The following is an 11840-nucleotide window of genomic DNA, read 5'->3' as shown; positions in this document are numbered from 1 at the left end:
CTTCCCACAATTCATAGAAAGTAGAATATTGGGGGGGTTGGAGATTTTTTAAGTATATTTTCTTATACTGTTGTTAAATTTTAGAAAGTATTTTATTTCTCCCCTCAGATGTGGTCTCTGCTCTTCCCCCACCACCATAGCACCCATGATCCATCACTAAATTCCCTTGTGTTCTTCCCTCCTCTGTTCTGGCCTCCCCCTCCTCTTCCCTGCCTCCTCCCTCGCCCGCCAACCCTGTATGCTTCAGATCTATGGTTAGCTTTGTCTTTTTCCTCACACTTTGTTCAGCTTCCCTACATTCCATGTATAAAACCATTTGATATTTATCTTTTTCCTTCTGACTTAGCGTAATCCCTTTGGTTCCATTCATGTTGCTGCAAATGGCACAATTTTATTTTATTTTATTTAATCACTGAGTAGTACTCCATTGTGTATATATACCACATCTTCTTGATCCAGTCATCTGTTTTGTGGCATTTAGAATGTTTCCATATCTTGGCTATTGTAAATAGTGCTGCAATAAACATAGGAGTGCAGGGGAAAGAATATTCTATTAATATGTTATAATGCATGCAACTTCATTAATGTTGCTTAAAAAGTAAAGATAGCCCTTCCTTTGATATAACTAATGTTAACATACATAGACAAAGAAGTAATAATTTTCTGTGATATAAATGCATTCTGAGAATATACAGAAACTTTCAAATAATAACTAAAATGTATCAATTATTGAGTGATTATACATAAGTATTATACACAGGGCCAGGTATTTGTAATTGTAGTTTCTAGAGGCTTTTCTATATTTCTGAGAGTAGTAGTGATTATTCCCACTTTATAGATGAAGAAAGAAATTCTAGAAGAGTAAAGGTAGTACAAAAATTTGAAATACATTCTGCCATATTTCAAGACCTAGGGAATTCTGATGCACTGTGAAGCTATCTTCATATTGCTTGAAATCATCTGGAATGAATGGTCAGACAGAATTACAGTTTTCAAACAATTTTGCCATCATAATTGAAATGCTCATTTGTTCTGCTGCCCAGGAAATCTGAAAAAAGAATCTCCCTTGACTAAAAGAAAACTGAATACTCATTCACTTATGAATTTAAGTTTGAATAAAGTGAGAGTATACAATATGGGCTGTTTGGGTTAGAAGCATTTCTTCAAGAGCAATTCAAGGAGAAAAGCAAATTTCTTCCCTCAGCTTCAAATCTAGGGAAAGGCAGTTATAAGAACAATTAACCTGAACCTTCTTTCTGTACTGAAACAGATATTATGAAATTGCTTAAACTGTCATTATTTAAATATTTCTGCTTCTCTAACTTTTAAAGAATCTGGCCTTTAAAAAAAATAGACCAACACTAGAAGGATAATACATATTTTCAAATGACAAATACTTCTTGTGTATAAACATATCTGTACTTTAGAAACATCAATTCCAAAGAACACCTGCACCCCTATGTATATAGCAGCACTATTTATAACAGCTAAGCTTTGGAAACAATGCAAATGCCCAAAATTAGATGACTGGATCAAGAGGATGTGGTACATATACACCATGGAATATTACTCAGCATTCAAAAAAGATAAACACATGCAATTTGCAGTAACATGGATGGCTCTGGAAGGGATCATGCTCAGCAAAATAAGCCAGAAAGAAAAAGAAAAATACCGGATGGTCTCACTCATAGCAGGAATCTAGAAAACTTAAATAAGGGACCAGGAAAAAGAATAACTATAAGAAAGAAAATATCAAAATCAACATACAACTATGAACCAGAGACACTCTATGGGGGGTGGGGGGCAGGGAAAGGAGGGCTTGGGGTCAAAATAAGGGGGTTGTAATTGTATGGGGAATATAAAAATAAAATTTAAATAAAAAAAAAGAAGAGTTAAATGGCAAACTGAAAAAAAATCTGTACTTTATTAATTGATTAGATAATAATAATCTGTACTTTATTAATTGATTAGATAACTGATTAATTTAATTCTTTTGTTGGTATTTGGCTTGTTAGTGGACTAGAGATACCATTTACCCTTGGGAGTCAGAAAGTAATTCTTCCTAAACACTTAATTTTGAGAGTGAATATACTTTTACTTTTTTCCTTGCTCAATCAAAAAATCTAAATAGTGTGAAAAATGGAAAAGTTCAAACCACATATAAAAATTGGGATATTGGTGTTGGGTATGTGTAGGATAAGTGAATTAATCAGGCTTTTAGCACCATTAGCCTCTGTGGTCATTGCTCAGGTTGACGCAGAAGGCACTTGGGACCATGGGCACCGGGCGCATGGTCCTGATGGTGGACACCTGGAGTGTGGTGTGGATGTGTGTGAGTGGGCACACCTGAGCCTAGAGGCTATGCTATAAGGGCAACATCACTCAGAGAGAGATGTCTGCGAGGAGAGGAGAGGCAAGACCACAAGACCCAGAGAGAGAGTGAGAGAGAGAGAGCACACAAGGATTTGCTGGGGACTGGGGCACTTGCCAGCCTCCTGACCCCCCTGCCTGCCCTGTGCCTAGTGCCCCACAACAGTATGATGTGGAATCACACACCTATCTGAAGAGATGTAAACCCAAACTCCAAAATCATACACAGTGTTCTAAGCCAATGTTACCTCAATAGGATATAGGAAAACGAATTTAAAAATTTTAAAAAATATAAAGTGAAAGCAAATAAAACCTACACTGCAGTTGTATCAGAGTAAACCATCATTAGCATTCTGGTGACAAAACTTTCTTGTATGACTTTATGCATGATGGATGGCTGTGTGGATGGATGGATAATATATAAGCAGATAAAATCTTACCTAAATAGAATAATATCATTCAGGTAGCCATTTTGTTTTGAATAGTTATTCGTTTTTATTAACCTTCCACTTATATTCACACAACTACCCCTCATTATCAGCCGTAAGCAATACATATCAGGAACCTGTTTATCTTTACCATGTTTTTCTAACTATATAATCATTTGCAGTGATATGGGGGGGAGGGGCCTGCAACTGTTTGTTTCACAAAAATTGAATCAAGTATTTCTTTGTGATTGTTTTTACCCCTTCAAAATATCTTGAGGAAACCTCTCCAAGTGAGTTTGTTTAAATATAATTATCCTTTTTAATAGCTGAATCATGTCATAGTGTAGAAGTACAATGTTTTATTTCCAAATGAAAGTAATTTAAGGAGTTTATGTTTTATTATCAATAGCATTTAAAGGAACATCTACAGACCTGTTTTGGCTATATAAGTTCCTAATTTGATCTAGATTTTCAGAAGTAGATTAGAGTTAGAAGATATGTGTATGTGATATTTATACTTGATATTACCAGATAGCATTTCTAAAATCCTGTAAAAAGTTCCATTTCACATGGACATGTTAAGTAGCAAAGTAATATGTACTGCTTTGATATGATAAGAAATAAGGGATATTTAAAAAGTGTCTCTTTGTTATTCCTTCTTTCATTTAATCATATATTCACGAAGCACCTAGATGGAGAGGTTTCCACAATGCTGTCACTTCTCTTAGGATCTCCACAAATAAACTACTAAGTATCTTCCACATAATTTCATCTACTGTACAGAGATTCTCAAATATAATTCCTAAGACAATATTTGAGAATTATCTCCTTCCATAGGATTGGTTGACTGATCATTTGATTGACTGGCTTGTCAGTTATTTGATTGGTTGGTTTTCAGTCTACCCTACACCCCAATTCATAGAATCACTGTTACCATACCCTTATTATTGGTGGAAATTTAATATAGCCTTCTGATGTGTTGGGCAGAAAAAGATTTAAGAACCAGTGCTGCAGGCATTAATCCACCTCACCGCACTCACTGCAAATTGTCTGATTTAAAGAACATTTCTGCCCCAGAAATCAGACGGCTTGTTTGTTTTTTTTTTTTCCTGCATGTATATACCATTATTTTAGCAATCTGTACAAAATTTAACTGAGGCTTTCTGAAATACAGCAACTTTAAAACAATTTTATAAATGCAGCCCAAACAAAAATATATCATTCAAAATACACATAGCAGATTTTATATGATGCCTTGAATGGAAGTAAAAGATAGCAGCAAACCGAGACTTCAATAAAGAAATGTGGAATCAACAGACTTACATATTGCTCTGTGTCTGATCATATCATATAAAGCTATTTTGGATTTTATTTTTAACTGACATACAGCAGAAAATGCTTTATTAATTGAGGAAAGAAATATTTGAATGGAATAGCATTGACTTTTAAATTATTGGCCTTATCTTGCTCTTTTATGTATGCTCAGAATAGTGACAGCATTTTCAACAATGTTCCAAAAGCCATTTAGCTTACCAAGTGGAATTATTGTGATACGGTACACTTAATGCATTTCTTCTTCATAGCATCTTATTTCATAAAAATCAATTGGATTTTATGCATTGCATAGAAGGCTGTTCTTCCACAATGAAGTCAGAGTTATTATGGGTAAGCTAGCCAGATATTATCAAATGCACTAGAACCTTTCTATAGTATTTATTGTTGTGCAGAATGCAGTGTAAGGCACTCCACCGCACTACAATAAGTAGCAACTCTTTATTGGAACTCTTTATAGGAAGCTATTAATATTACAAAGGTAGGCAAGAATGTCTTGAAGTTTTTCCAGACAGTGGATGTATTGAAATAACAAAGCAGTTGCCCTAATATAACATAAAAGTGCTCCTAGCATAGTGCCCAACCAGTGGTAGGCATTCAACATATATTTGTTGAATAAATAACTGATGACAGTCTAACATGTGCATTGATGACACTAGGATAGAACACTAAAAGACAGAGGTAAATGATACAATTTCCACTGATGTAGGGAAGAAACACTGTATTTTTCTGCTGAAAAATAATTATCATGCGAGGACAAGGAACGTACTTCAAATTGGAGGAATAAATTTCCATGCCTTTTGGGAAACTTTTCCAGTGAGCTTTTGGATTAAAATTCCATCTGTTTCTTCTGAAAACCTTGCTTGATTTCTTTCTAAGGAGGCCTTATAGCCGTAAGCTGCTGTGGAGACCCAGTCTATAGGCCTACCTGCTCCTCAAATGCAAGTGGCAGGTAACTATCATGCACCCCTGACCACTCACTCAATAAATGATTGCAAAAAATGTTCTTCAATTTACCATCTTCTATTTTAATGAGTCTCGACTTCAGGTTTTCTTGAGGTTTATTCCTGCAGTATGAGTTTCAAAGGTGAAGTTTTAGCAAAGCTCCAGTATATGCTACTTCCTTTAAATACCCAAAGAAGTGAACAAATAAAAAAAATAAGTAGAAATAACTAAATATATGTGAAGAAGAACCTTCATGATGAAATTAAAATGGTAAAAGCATATTTTACCTGGCTTTATGATGTACATGATAATATGTATATTAAAACTTTTTTACTTTTTATACATTTCTTTCAAATTCTCTAAGAATTTACATTCATACATAAATGGGACATACATAAAGCTTTTTAAGTAAATCTTATTTCTTTTTTTTTAAAGATTTATTTATACAAGCACTGGGTACAGTCAGAAGCTCGGGAGGGTGAGAGAATTCACCAGAGCCAGAGCAGAGAAGGGAACAGGCAGAGCGACTAAGTACACTGCTGAGGGAGCAGCAGGCGCGACAGGAGAGGTCTGCTGCGCCATGTGGGTCCCTCGCTGGCCTGCTGGGATCGAACCGGTGCTGCAGAGGCTGCAGACAGCTTCACAGTGCTGTGCTCAACTCCTGTGCCACCAGGGGAGGCCCAGTAAATCTTATTTTTTGAGCTAATGTTGATGTATAACACTACATACATACATAAGGGTACATTAAGATACCTGTGAATTTTTTTAAATTAATTTTTATTGACATAAAATTTACACCTGTTTAAACCTCACACCTCTACAACAGCTTGCCTACCACCAGATTGCCCATAATATTCTGCTATAGTCTATCGAGTCCCTTTCTCTATTTAGTACCATTTCCCTCCCCTTACCCCTTCTTGTTGCCTCAGTTCCACAGCCAGATTTCAATGATATCTTTTGGGTTTTCTTGTCTGTTCCTTTATTTTGTTTTTTTCTATTTTACATATGAAAAAAGTCTGATATTTGTCTTTCTTCTGATGTATTTTGCTTAGCATAATCCCTTTGAGCTCCATTCATGTTGTCATAAATAGAAAGATTTCATCTTTTGTTATAGCTGAGTAGGATTCCGCTAGGTATATATTTCACAACTTCTTAATCTACTCAACTGATCAACTGTTGTTGGGCATGGAGTTTGCAAGTTATGCATATGCATAGCATAACTTGGCTATTATAAATTGTGTTACAATGGACATAAGAGTGCAACCTTGTTTGATTGGTGTTTAACACTCTTTTAGTAAAAAACTAGCAGTGGCATTGCTGAATCCTATGGTAAATTCCTTTCTAATATTTTGAAAAACTTCCATATTGATTTCCATAGAGGCTGGCCCAGTCTACATTCCTATCAACGGTGTATCAGTGTTTCTTTCCTTTAGATCCTTGCCAAAATTTGTTGTTTGGGCCTTTTTGATATGGGCCATTCTCACAGGTTTGAGGTATTATCTCATTATGGTTTTGATTTGCATTTCCTTGATGATAAGTGATGAAGAGTATTTATTCATGACTCTGTGGACCATATGTATGTCTTCTTTGGAGAAGTGTCTTGTGTCTTTTTAGATCTCATGCCCATTTATTGATTGGGTTATTTGATTTATTTTTGATTTCTTTTTTTTTTTTTATAGCTTAGTTATTTTCTTTCTTTCTTTTTTTTTTTTTTAAGATTTATTTATTTATTTATACAGGCACTGGGTACAGTCTGAAGCATGGGAGGGTGAGAGAATTCACCAGAGCCAGAGCCAGAGCCAGAGCGGGGAGCAGAGCAGTCAGAAGGACCTAAGCACACTGCTGAGGGGAGCAGCGGGTGGCAGGAGAGGTCTGCGTGCCATGTGGGACCCTCCTCCAGTGGCCGGGGAGCAGCCAGGGATCGAACCGGCGCTGCCGAGGCTGAGGGCAGCTTCGCAACCCAACGCTCAACCGCTGCGCCACCGGGGAGGCCCTATTTTTGTTGATTTCTATGAGAGCTTTGTAGATCTTGTTTTTAGCCCCTTCTCAGATGAATGATGTCCCAATATTTTCTTCCAATCAGGAGACTGTCTTTCATTTTAATGGTTGCTTCTTTTGTTTCCAGAAGCTATTTAGTTTGATGTAGTCCCTTTTGTTTGTTTTTACTTTTGTTTCCATCACCTTTGGAGTCAAGTCTCCAAAGACATCTCTCAATTAAATATCATGGAGTGTCTTGCCTATATTTTCTTCTGTGTGTTCTATGGCTTAAATTCTTACATCCACGTTTTTAATCTACTTTGAGTTAATTTTTGTGCATGATGTGAGATAATTATAGAATTTCAATCTTGTGTGTGTTGTTGTCCAATTTCTCAACAGCATTTAATGAAGAGATGTTCCTTTCTCCATTGCATACTCTTGGCTCTTTTTCTTATTATTAACTGATGAGATAAGTATGGATTTACATCTGGGCTCTCAATATTTTTCCATTGGTATATGTGTTCATTTTTATTCCAATATCATACTTTTTTAAAAAGATTTATTTATTTATACAAGAACTGGGGTACAGGCCAGAGGCGCGGGAGGGTGAGAGGATTCACCAGAAACAGAGCAGGGAACAGAACAGGTAGACTGACTGAAACACACTCCTGAGGGGAGCAGCGGGTGCAACAGGAGAGGTCTGCCAAGCCATGAGGGATGCTCGCTGGCCAGCCGGGATCAAACCGGCACTGCAGAGGCTGCGGACAGCTTCGCAGCACTGCACTCAACTTCCTGCGCCACCAGGGGAGGTCCAGCAATATCATACTGTTTCGATTAAAAGTTTTATAGCATAGTTTGAAGCCTAGTAGTGTGATACCTCCATTCTTATTTTTTGTTAGGATTCCATGGGCTATTAGGAATCACTTATGGTTCCATATAGATTTTAATAATATTGGCCCTATGTCTTTGAAGAATGTCATTGAAACATTGATAGAGGCTGCATTGATTCTCCACAGTATTTTGGATAAGATGGCCGTTTTTGCAGGGTATAATTCCAATCTATGAGCCCCAAATATCTTTACAATTCTATGTGTCTTCTATTTTTGTTTAACAATATATTATATTTTTCATTGTGTAGTTATTTTTTCTCCTTTTTAAGCTTTTTTAAAGAAGATATTAAATTGTTTATTGATTTCACATGATACGATATTCAATGATATACAAGTTTCATTCCCATCTGTGATTTTATCTGGGATCATAATTCAATTTAGATATATCACATAGGATGTGCCAACAAACATTAATAACCAAATAAACTTCGTGACTCTGCTTGGGTGACTCTTTTAATGGTCAACTCCAACTCACACACAGTAACTATCAGTTCAATTGCACTGAGATTTCTTAAAACAATGGCTCCTTGCCCAATCAGGTTATAAATAAATTTCAAATGGAACTTGGCACCACTCTGAAAGAATTCTAATATCACACTGTCAGCATAGTTTACCAAGATGGCTTCAGAGTAGACTAACTTCAAACAGCACATTAACACACACACACACACACACACACACACATTTATTCAGCCTCCTGATCAGACTATTACATTTAGCAATCAAGAGCATGGGTGCAAAAAAAAAAAATAACAAAAAAGAAAAGAAAATTACATGAAAACACTTTGTTGGACTTCTCTATACTTTCCAACACTTACAGGACAAAAACTAAAGTAACCTGTTATATAGTTAGTCAAAATACCATCCTTAATTTCTTTGCACATACACATGAGAATTATATAAAACATGTTGTCTTTTTAGCAGTGAGCCCTGCCACTCCTGTGTTTGGCTGAGTTCACAAATTTGTTGTAAACTTTAGCTTCCCTGTCTCTTCTCTGGCTTTCCTCTCTTGCTAAACTTTGCTCGCTGGAAGTTAATTAAAACCTTCTGCCATGGAAAAATGTGTGGTGTTTTCTTGACCTACTAAAGATAGAGCTTCCATATGATCCAGCATTTCCATTCCTAGGTATATACCCAAAGGACACAGAAACATCAATTCAAAAGGGCACCTGCACCCCTATGTTTATGGCAGCACTATTTATAATAGGTAAGCTTTGGAACCCAAATGCCCAAAAATAGATGATGGAATCAAGAAGTTGTGGTATATATGCATAATGGAATATTACTCAGTGTTCAAAAAAGATAAACTCATGCAATTTGCAGCAACATGGATGGAGTTGGAAGGGATCATGCTCAGTGAAATAAGCCAGCAAGGAAAAGAAAAATACTGGATGGTCTCACTCATAGCAGGAATTTAGAAAACCTAAATAAGAGACCATAGGGTCAGTAAAGGGGGTGGGAATTGTACGGGGAATATAACCAAAATGAAAATGCATACATTATGCAAAAATGAAAAATGATGTAAGAATTACATAAAATAAAATAATTCATAAAAAATAAAAGCAAGCCAAACTGAAAAAAAAAAAATACACACAGTTGTCATTGTAGAAATATAGTTTCCATTGGGTGGTTTGAATGAAATCCAAATCTTTATAAACTTCACAATACGTTACTACAAATAAAGGTTTTATGAGTCAAAAAAAAATTAAATAAAAAATAAAACCTTCTGCCAGTGCCACAGGTACTCTGCTGCTGATGCTGAAACCACCATAGCCACCTTGTTTTCATGATTTGGAGAAGTACTGACCAGAGCTTCTGCCTCCGAAGTCTCCTTCTTTCATAGGTCCAAAGTTTAAAGATAGGTTGTTGTAATTGTCAAAATCCTCAGAGCTTCCAGGACATTCAAAACTGCTTCCATCATTACCAAATCCATCAAAGTCATCGCCACTGCCCCCATATCCACCAACAACAATTTAGTTGCCATCAAGCCACCCCAACCATTGATGTTTCCTCCAAGACTAAAGTTGTCATTCCCACCAAAATCACTTCCAGGACTATCAACAAAGTTTCCAGAACAATTTTGATCACTTTGGCTGGATGAAGCACCGTCAATCTCTTGCTTAGCTAGAGCTTTCCTTACTTCACAGTTGTGGCCATTCACAGTGAGGTATTTCTAATTGGCAATCTTGTTTATAGAATCATGGTTATGAAAGGTTACAAATGCAAAGCCTCTCTGCCAGCCACTGCCTCAATCAGTCATGATTTTAATCACTTCAATTTTACTATACTGCTCAAAATAAACTCTGGTGATTTTCTTCAGTGTCTTCTTTAATATCACCAAGAAAAAACTTTTTCACCATTAGATTGGCACTGAGTCTTTGAGAATCTTTTCTTGACCAAGTCCTCTGTTGTTCCACAACTCTTCCAACTACCTGTGTGCACTTGCAATCATGATTGCATCTACCTATTCCACCATGGTATAATTGGCAACCCCAAAGCCACTGGATCAACTGGTGTTTGGCTCTCTCATCAACACACAGACTGTGAGCATTCCACGTTGCTCACATTTTTAAACAATATTTGTTTCCCCTTCCCCCACTCCTCAAGTGTAGTTCCCATAGAGTTTCTTTCACCAATGCACCGGTGCATATCACCTCAGTCCTCTGTGCTCCTCCCTCCCTCCCTCTAATCCCTCTCCCTCCTCCTCCCCTGCAGGATGTCTCTGATTTATAATTGTCCATTTTTTGCTTTGTTGTGTTTTGTACTGTTATTATTTTTTTACACTGATGTCTTATTTGGTTTCCCTGTATTCCTGCTATAAGTGAAATCATGTGATTTTTTTTTTTCCTCCCGGCTTATTTCACTGAGCATAATTCCTTCTAGTTCATCCATGTTGCTGTGAATGGCATGAGTTTATCTTTTTTTGATTGCTGAATAATATTTCATTGTGTGTATATGCCACAGCTTCTTGATCCAGTCATCTATTTTGGGGGCATTTTGGTTGTTTCCAGGTTTTACCTATTGTAGTTTCAAAGCATAAACTTCCAATGAAGGGCTTCTGCAGCTGTTCTGGTTCCTTGGGAGACTCTGACTTAGACATAATTGTAGTGGAAAGGGAGACTTTAGTGATGCTTTTAGGTGGCATCCACAAGCAGAAATACCATTGTTTTGGGCAACAAGTGGCTAATTTTCATATGCCCCCTGTTATTTTTAATTTTTCCTTTGATTTCCTCATTAAGCCAAGAGGTTTATTCTGCTTTCTTTTTGTAGTTGATTTCTAGTTGATATCATTGTGATCACAGAAGTTACTTGATATAATTTCATTCTTTGTGAATACAGTGTCATTGCTTTGTGACCACTTGGTCTTCTAAGGAATGTTCTATGTACACATGGAAGAAATGTGCATTCAGCTTTTTTTGTTGTGCAGCACCCTATAAATGTCTACTAACCCCTGTTGTCTAATCCCTCATTTAAAGTTATTGTTTTCTTGATTTTCTGTCTGGGTGATCTGCACATTGATGTAAATCAGTTTTTGAAGTCAATTGCCATAATTGTATTGTGACCCATGTCTTTTTATATTTGTATTTGTCTTATATATTTTGATCCTCTTTTGTTTATTGTATATATATAGATGAGTGATATGTTTTCTTGATGTATTGATAGATCCCTTCTTCATTTCATAGTGTTCATCCCTATCTCTTGTTGCCTTTTCTAGCTAGAAGATTATTTTACCTGATATAATTATGACCTTCCTGAGTCTTTAAGTGCAATATTTGCCTCTAGGATTGTATTCCAACCATTTAAATTGAGCCCATATTTATTTTGGGAGCATAGATATGTCTCCAGTAGAGAAAGAAAGTTGAATTTTGTCCTCTGATCTATTAATCGGTGCCTTTTG

At 36.3% G+C, this 11840-nt stretch overlaps 1 pseudogene; it reads right to left on the bottom strand.

The window, feature by feature from the left end:
* Positions 1-2226: 2226 nt before the first annotated feature.
* On the bottom strand, positions 2227-11042 carry LOC129144683 (heterogeneous nuclear ribonucleoprotein A1-like; annotated as a pseudogene).
* Positions 11043-11840: the final 798 nt, after the last annotated feature.

Source organism: Talpa occidentalis, unplaced genomic scaffold (genome assembly GCF_014898055.3).
Source record: "Talpa occidentalis isolate TD23 unplaced genomic scaffold, MPIMG_talOcc4v2.1 talOcc4.6, whole genome shotgun sequence".
NCBI lineage: Eukaryota > Metazoa > Chordata > Mammalia > Eulipotyphla > Talpidae > Talpa > Talpa occidentalis.
Note: the sequence above shows the minus strand (reverse complement) of the source record. Positions and strands in the feature narration are given on the sequence as shown.